Here is a 9764-nt window from a genome sequence, read left to right on the forward strand (position 1 = left end):
ATGCTTGAAACTCCCTTGCTATGGTAAAAATTCTAGTACTTTTACTCCAGGTTCCTGCATATGCTCAGAATTGGAAGGTCTTATATTTTGATTTATAAATGAACAGAATATACAATACATATGTTCTTTCAGAGCATAGCATTTATTGCCAAAGAACTTGAGAGAGGCAAACACCTAGAAAAGCCTTATTGAGGAAGTAGATATTCTGCGTAGTTGCAACCTGGATGGAGAATACATGCCAACTTATGCAGATTGAGAAGAGCTGCACCATTTAAAGGGAGTTTTCTGACTTAGTCTGTATTCCTCTTGAAATAGATTCTAGGACAATTATCTATGGTCAAAGATTTTCTTTTCTTTTTTAAAATTTAGGATGTGACCCAAGGGATCATGAATAGGAAAGTGGATGGGGGAAAAAAAAACCCAATATAGGGTGTATGAATCAGCAGGGTACTAATGTAGAACCTGAGGTTCAATTTCCTTGGGGTATTCTGGGAGACTGTAGCATGCCTCAGAGTTGTGCCCCTTAAGTAGTAAAAACATGGAGGATGTTTTTCCTAAGGCGGTTAACTTCCTGGCACTTCCAATCTGCTCCGTGCAAACACTGACTTTACTATTGTGGTCAGAGAAAACCGTTTGGTGGTGGACACAGATACTTGTATTTAGAAACCACTAGAATTTATGAGAACATTGGGTAACAAAGGAATAGGCAAGGCACTTATATCATCTGCTACAATATTCCAGATGACATGAAGGCTACCTTGAGGGTTTTATACTGGCTAACACTACAAGAAGTGAAATGAATGGTATAGCAGGTTTCCAGTAGTAGCAGAAATAAAAATGAATGTTCAGAGATAGATACACTAAAAGTAATGTAGGAAAAGAGTAAATTGGATGATGTACAGAGACCAAAATTTTATGTAAAATCACAGGGTATTGAAAAGATTTAAATTACAGGTTAAAAAATTTGGGTAGTAACCTGTGTACAGCAGGTCATAATTGAGTTATTGATATTTTATGAGGCATGATAAAAATACTTATTTAGAAAAATAATATATCAAGAGTAAGAAAAAGAGAATGGAGAGATGTGCATTCACATGGTACAAATACATTAACTGCTATCTTAGTTCATTGAGGCTGCTAAAATAAAATATCACAAGCTGAGTGGCTTAGAAACAACAGGAATTTATTTCTCACAGTACTGGATACTGGAAAGTCTAAAATCAAGAGGCCTTCAGAGTCAGTGTCTGGTGAGGGCTCACTTACTGGTACACAGAAGGCCTCTTTTCCTCTGTCTTCATATGGCAGAAGGAACGAGCTAGCTCTCTGGGGTCTCTATCATAAAGTTTCCAATCCCATTCATGATCTCTGCTCTCATGACCTGATCACCTTCCAAAGCCTCCACTTCCTAATACTGTCACCTTGGGATTTAGGATTTCAACATAGGAATCTGGGAGACGACACAAACATTCAGACCACAGCAACTGGTTAGTCAACTATTTTAAAAGTAAAAAGACTGAAATACTGTAAAAATAAAATGAACAGATAAAGAAAATACAACTGAAGAAAAAGGAATGGAAGGTCTCATTATGGAGGACAGTGAAAGAGATTATGGTACCTGATAAAAGTTACAGTGAAGCCAGCAACAAAGTTGGAGAGATTTTATGGATAAAGATTTGTTTGAATCAGTCCGATGAATCATCATTGAAAGCTTATTATTGTCCAGACATAGCTAGCTACAGTAGTTTTCCCTTATCAGGGGATACATTTGAAGATCAACAGTGGATGCCTGAAACCATGGATAGTGACAAACTTTAACTATACTGAGTTTTTTTCCTATACAAAAATACATACCTATGACAAAGTTTAATTTATAAGTTAGGCATAGTAAGAGATTAGCAAAAATAATATGAAAGAACAATTATAACAATATACCAGCATCACGACTCTTGCGCTTTGGGGGCATTATTAAGAACAATAAGGGTTACTTGAACACAAGCACTGTGCTGTCTCTACAGTGGATCCAGTAACCCACGTGGCCACTAAATGACTAATATGCAGGTAGAGTATAAGTGCAAAGACACTGGACAAAGGGACCATTCACATCACAGCTGGATGGAAGAGGATGGCATGAGATTTCATCATGCTAATTAGAATGGCACACAATTTAGAACTTATGAATTATTTCTGGAATTTTCTATATAATATTTTCAGACCATGATTGACCTCGGATAACTGAAAACATGGAAAGTAAAGCTGTATGTAAGGGGCCAACACTATACTGATATTTGTATGACATATAAAAACTGTCTTGATTATACAAAACTCGATCTTTTTGCAGAAATGACATTTATTAGAATTTTTCCATATGTTGGTGTAATTACAAAGAGAAAGAGAACAGAAAGTAAGGCAGACATCTCCCAAGCTAGAAGTTATCAGGATAATTTATATAATTGTACGTTGTTACAATGGCATATAAACTATTTTTTTAGATCATTTACTTAACTGGTTTTCTCCCACATTTGGCTGGAAACCCAAGTTGTTGGATTTTTCCCTGTTCTTGGGACTTGGGCACTTGTTCAGTTTTGCTCTAACCTTCAGTTTACTGTGTAATAAATTTTCTTATGTCAACATTATTGGGGACAATATATAGCACTTATCTTGTACTCTGTAAGATTGACTTAGTTCTTATCCTTTCTCACATAATCTGGTCAAAGTTTTTAGTACACCTTTTATGTGATTATCTGTTGCTACTTTTGTTAAGTTACAGAATACATTCCAATCAATGCCGGACCCATGATGCTGACAGTAAAATCTCTGCCTATGGGCTCTGGCTAGGTGTTGCTGGCTGGACTGGCTTATGTTTTCTGACACTGGCACATGCAACAATTTCTTATTTCTGTGCCCAACTTTGTCTTCTTTCTGTTTCTCTATGAACACTTTTTTGTTTTCTTTGTGAAGATTAGGTGCTGAAACTTTAATAAACGGAGATGGCTGGTCACTCTTCATCTCCTTATTAGAATTTTTTAAAAGCACAGGAAAGGACTCAATGTATAAATCTAAAAAATTTAAGCAATGCTATAAATTAAACATTAAGTCAATTAAGTCAATTTAATTTAGCTTGAGTTCCTCACTCATACACATACCCCACAACACACACACACACACACACACATACACACACTCTCAGAGAAATAATTAATAGGCAGCATGTTTCTTACAGAAAAAGAAAAGTGGGATTAAATGAGCAATGACTATAATTTGGAGGAACTGAAGCTTGCAAGAAATATGCTGGAACTTCATTAAGGACAAGATAGGAAGATCTTTACAATATAAAAGTGGCAGTAGTTTCTGAAATGTGGGGAGAAATTGAGGCAATAGTTTATTTAACATCAGTAACTTCTTTCTCACTCATATGGTTTGGCTCTGTGTCCTCACCCAAATCTCATCTTGTAGCTCCCATAATTCCCATGTGTTATGGGAGATACCTGGTGGGAAATGACTGAATTACGGGGGTGGGTTTTTCCTGTGCTGTTCTCATGATATTGAATGGGTCTCATGAGATCTTATGGTTTTAAAAATGGGAGTTGCCCTGCACAAGCTCTCTTTTTGCCTGCTGCCATCCACATAAGATGTAACTTGCTCCTCTGTGCCTTCTGCCATGATTGCAAGGCCTCTCCAGTCATGTGGGACTGTAAGTTCAATAAATCTCTTTCTTTTGTGAATTGCCCAGTCTCGGGTATGTCTTTATCAGTGGCATGAAAACAGACTAATACAGTACATTGGTACCAGGAGTGGGGCGCTGCTGAAAAGGTACCAGAAAATGTGGAAGCCACTTTGGAACTGGGTAACAGGCAGGGGTTGAAACAGTTTGGAGGGCTCAGAAGAAGACAGGAAAATGTGGGAAAGTTTGGAACTCCCTAGACATTTGTTGAATGGCTTTGACCAAAATGCTAATAATGATATGGACAATGAAATCCAGGCTGTGGTGGTCACAGATGGAGATAAGAAACTTGTTGGGAACTGGAGCAAAGGCGACTCATGTTTTAGCAAAGAGACTGGCAACATTTTGCCCTTGCCTTAGAGATTTGTGAAACTTTAAGAGAGATGATTTAGGGTATCTGGTGGAAGAAATTTCTAAGCAGCAAAGCATTCAAGAGGTGATTGGGTGCTGTTAAAGGCATTCAGTTTCAAAAGGGAAATAGAGCATAAAACCTTGGAAAATTTGCAGCCTGACAATGCAATAGAAAAGAAAATCTCATTTTCTGAGGAAAAATTCAAGCCAGCTAAAGATATTTGCATAAGTAATGAGGAGCCGAATGTTAACCACCAAGACAATGAGGAAACTGTCTCCAGGGTATATCAGAGACCTTTGCAGCAGCCATTCCCATCACAGGCCCAAAGGCCTAGGAGGAAAAAGTGGTTTTGTGGGCCGGGCCCAGTGTCCCAGTGCTGTATGCAACCTAGGGACTTGGTGCCTTGCTTCCCAGCCACTCCAGCCATTTCTGAAAGGGGCCAGAATAGAGCTTGGGCCATGGCTTCAGAGGGTGCCAAGCCTTGGCAGCTTCCACGTGGTGTTGAGCGTGTGAGTGCACAGAAATCAAGCATTGAGGTTGGAACCTCCACCTAGATTTCAGAAGATGTGTGAAAACACCTGGATGCCCAGGCAGAAGTTTGCTGTAGGGGCAGGGTCCTCATGGAGAACCTCTACTAGAGCAGTGCAGAAGAGAAATGTGACGTGGGAGCCCCCACACAGAGTCCCCACTGGGGCACTGCCCAGTGGAGCTGTGAGAGGAAGGCCACCATCCTCCAGACCCCATAATGGTAGATCCACTGACAGCTTGTACCATGTGCTAGGAAAAGCCACAGACACTCAATGACAGCCTGTGAAGGCAGCTGGGAGGGAGACTGTACCCTGCAAAGCCAGAGGGGTGGAGCTGCCCAAGACTATGGGAAGCTACCTCTTACATCAGCGTGACCTGGATATGAGACCTGGAGTCAAAGGAGATCATTTTGGAGCTTTAAGATTTGACTGTCCCACTGGATTTTGGACTTGCATGGGGCCTGTAGCCCCTTCATTTTAGTCAACTTCTCCCATTTGGAATGGCTGTACTTACCCAATGCCTGTACCCTGATTGTATCTAGGAAGTAACTAACTTGCTTTTGATATTAGAGGCTCATAGACAGAAAGGACTTGCTTTGTCTTGGATGACACTTTGGACTGTGGACTTTTGAGTAAATGCTGAAATGAGTTGAGACTTTGGGGGACTATGGGGAGGGCATGATTAATTTTGAAATGTAAAGATATGAGATTTGGGAGGGACCATGGATGGAATGATATGGTTTAGCTCTGTGTCCCCAGTGAAATCTCATCTTGTAGCTCCCATAATTCCCACGTGTTATGGGAGGGACCTAGTGGGAGATGAATGAATTATGTGGGCAGGTTTTTCCCATGCTGTTCTTGTCATAGTGAATGGGTCTCATGAGATCTGATGGTTTTAAAAACAGGAGTTGCCCTGCACACACTCTTTTTGCCTGCTGCCATCCAGGTGAGATGTGACTTTCTCCTGCCATGATTGTAAGGCCTCCCCAGCCACATGGAACTATAATTTCAATAAACCTCTTTCTTTTGTAAATTGCCCAGTCTTGGGTATGTCTTTATCAACAGCATGAAAATGGACTAATACACTTACTCTCTTAAAAATTAAAAATCCAAATATCAGAAATGCTGCTTCCAAATATAAGAATAAGAGGAATAAACAATAAACTATCAATAAAATAAAATAAAATGTAGGTAAGTTAACTGTTGAGGGAGAAAAAATGACCTTAGTTCTCTCCAGAGTCATTCCTGCTAAGTTGGAAATCTCAGGGTGTTCTGCAGAAGTCTCACCACTAAGGGAATCAAGGTCTCTGTAACTTCTTATCCTGTTTTGGATTGGCCTCCTACTCCATTTCACTGTCTTTGCCTCTCCTCAGAAAAGACATCATCAGAGTCTGTCCTTTGACTGTATCTGGCAAGTTGGGTAAAACATTAAAGAAAATGAAGAAGATGGCTCATTTAAGAGGAAATGAAGATGTTAGAGAGAATCTGCATATTGAAGTAAGAAAAAAATAGTGATGCTTTAGAGTTTCTTCATTATCAAGAAGAAAATCAATAAAAATAAATTGTGTGACCAACAATCAAAGGATAAAAGCCACAAAAAACAAAAATATCAAGCCAAAATACAGACAGTGATATTGAGCTTTTTTGGCCAGGTGATTAATCCTATTAGGAAACAGGGAAAAATGCTATGCTATCAGTACACTACTAAAGATAACCTGGCTGAGATGGTATTGTATGTGACAAGAAAATTACACAATGTAGATTTATTAAAAATGAAACTGTAGGAGTCATTTATCAGTTCAGGAAAGCTCCCTTGGAAGTTAGGTGATGGCACTGGTTTTATTAACACCAATACCTGTCATTTTTTCTTCCAATATTTCATATGGTCTTTCCTCTCAAATGTCTTTTATTTCATAATTTTAAGGGGACACATTAGTAAAAGCCTGCGTATGCTGCTGAATGGCAAAGATACTAAGAGAGGAATCACAACTGATAGAAAAGATTTTGTAATCATTTTTAACTCATGAGCTGGTAACTGAATAACTGTGATGACAAAAGCTAAGGCGATGATAATTGAAGAACATGATTCAATGAAATTACAGCCTATATTTCAATCCGATCCTTAGTGAATACATTAAATATACAGGATAACTCCAGTGTGAAGTCATAGGCAATCTCCATAATGTTTCTACCATTGCTTGCACATCTCAATTGGGCTTGGTTCCACCACATAAAATTATTGCAGCTAAACATTAAAAAGGTAAAACATTTGAAGAAGGCCAGTTTTCTTCCTTCCACTCCCAGTAGAACGGATGTATGGCATTTTCTGAATATTTTGGGGGAAAATGAATGGATGAGAATGGAATCAGTGAGCTAAGACTTGGAAGTATTCTTAACTCATAAAGAAATCACGCTAGAGTATAATAAACATTGTGCCAGGTACCAAGTAGACAGCTATGACTAATTGTGCTCAGAAACTCACATATACATGAAACAATATATGACACAGTGATATAAGGAAGGTATAAACAAGGAGCCATAGGAAGACCCAGAAAATAATTCCTTTGAAGAAGTTAGTTTGTGGAAGAAACTTTGTATTATATAAGATTTGATTTGTATTTGCCATTTAACCTCATTTAGTCTTAAATTTCTCTCCTGTAAAGTGGGAATAATATTAGTAATTGCCTTTCACACAGGATTTGCAAATAACTCAGGATGAAAACTGAAAATTCTTTATAATGTGGAAAGAACTACGCGCATTTCCAATTGTATTCACATGTTGTTCTAGCAAAGAAATTATATTTATTTTGTTCCTAAGTAGGATTATGAAATGATGTGAGAATATGAAATAATTTTGGGGTAATGTGGGTCAATGAATGCTTGTTACAGTTTTTTTCTCATTAGTGTCTTCAAAGTGTGTTTCAAATTACTTTCACTTTGAAGGTTTTGCAATCTATAATGAAAAAAGAACTTGCCTCTTTCAAACAGTTTCAAGGAAAAAAAATCATTGTCAATTTCTTGTGTGCCACATAATCTTTTTCCTGTGTTTCTTGAAGTTTGTCTTCTCTCTTTATTCTGCAACTTTTAGATAATATTATCAGAACCACACTAACTACATAGGTTCAATAAACTTAGTTTTATTGAGGAGAAGAAGTAGAAATGTATGCAATTTTAAAAATAAAAAACTCTCGACCTAGTATTTTTTTTTTTTTTTTTTTTTGAGACGGAGTCTTGCACTGTCACCCAGGCTGGAGAGCGGTGGCGCGATCTCAGCTCACTGAAAGCTCCGCCTCCAGGATTCACGCCATTCTCCTGCCTCAGCCTCCCGACTGGCTGGGACCACAGGCGCCAGCCATCACGACCGGCTAATTTTTTTTTTTTTTAGTAGAGACGGGGTTTCACCATGTTAGCCAGGATGGTCTCGATCTCCTGACCTCATGATCTGCCCGCCTCGGCCTCTCAAAGTGCTGGGATTACAGGCGTGAGCCACTGTGAGTACATGTGTTTTACAGAGATATGTGGAAAGATGAATAAGCAGAAACCTGTTTCACTGAAGACTATAATAAAGACCAACTCTATTTACATTAGGAAGCAATATTCCTTTAATGAATAATAGTATCATGTTTTGAGTCATAGGATGATGCTAAACTTCTTGCTACAGCACTTAGTAACTATGTGATATTGGGTAATTTGTTTATTCTCTTTAATTATACAATTGTGATAATACTTCAAAATGTTGCTTTACAGTTTACATTTATAACCTTCAACAAATACTTATTTGGCACCTATTTGTTCATTATTCTTCTAGGCACAGTACATCCAGCAATGCACAACATAGATAAAGCCTCTGCTGTGATTAGACATTCTTTCTAGAAGAAGGGGAAAGTAAAAAGCAAATAAATACTTATATCATAAGATGTTGCAAACGTCACAATGTAAAATAAGTCCTGGTGAAATTATAGAGATGAAAAACAGATCAGTGGTTGTCAGGGATTTGAAGAGAAGGGAGGGTTAATCAGGTGAAGCAACATTTTAATTTTGGAACTGAAAATCCCAGAGATAATACTTGTCTTCACTAAAAAACTTGCCTTCAACAAAAAACATTTGTTTGGCACAAATGTCTTTGTCTTTCTCGTATCATTTGAACTTTGTATTTGTAAAGGAGAAGATAATGTCATGTTTTTGACTTTGGTGTTATGTATTTGTATTATAAGTATGGTGTATCCATAATGGAACAATATAATAAATATTTAAAGTGTAGAAAATAATAATAATGTATTTTAAAATGTCCTTACATTCTCTATTCTCTTTCAGATTTTATGCAATTTTTTTTTCCCTTTTTGGTCTGATGTTTGACTCACAAAATTTAGGGAGTGATATGTTTTCCTCTCAGGCTCTACTCTGAGTTGTGGACTTCCCAACCAAATGTCTTTTATTTTCTGCAATGAGAGTCCTCAAATGTGTTAACAGCTTTTGTCCCTTTTTTAGCTGGACATTCTACCTTAGCTACACGTTCATTCCCCAAGCTAAGAATGGCAGTTTGGGGAGGATGTTTATCATGGTATGTAAAAACATGTTAAATGGTGTTTGATGTACTGATCATACTAATGTGAGGACAATAACTTCACTGTAGCTTGGTGGTATGCTCTAGTATTTTAACATCAAGTGCTAATAAAACAGTAGGGTTTAATGTACATTATATTTAACTGAACTGGTTATCAATAAATATATTATAAAATAATGTATTAATATATCAGTTATATCATATAATGTAATAAATTATAAGTTATATAGTTGTTATATTATGTAATATAGTTGACATATAAAAATAATTTGTTTTTACATATAAATTGATGAATATAATACATTGGTTTATATATAAAAATTGATATATAACACACATTAATTTAATTACTATGTATGTAATACATAGATGGTATTGAAACAGGAAAAACTAATGTTTATTTCCCTTCAAGAAATATTTATTCATTATTCGCAACATCACAAATATCAGGATGGAGCTGAGCTTTAGATAAAATTGATAAATTTTATAGTTTTTGTGCCATGCAGAGGCTTATTTTGTGGAAGGGAAGTGCATAAAACATCATTAAATGTAAATTGGCTAATACTAACAGATTTGATCTGGGTTCTTTGAGAATACATA

This window comes from Pan troglodytes, chromosome 7, assembly GCF_028858775.2.
Source record: "Pan troglodytes isolate AG18354 chromosome 7, NHGRI_mPanTro3-v2.0_pri, whole genome shotgun sequence".
NCBI lineage: Eukaryota > Metazoa > Chordata > Mammalia > Primates > Hominidae > Pan > Pan troglodytes.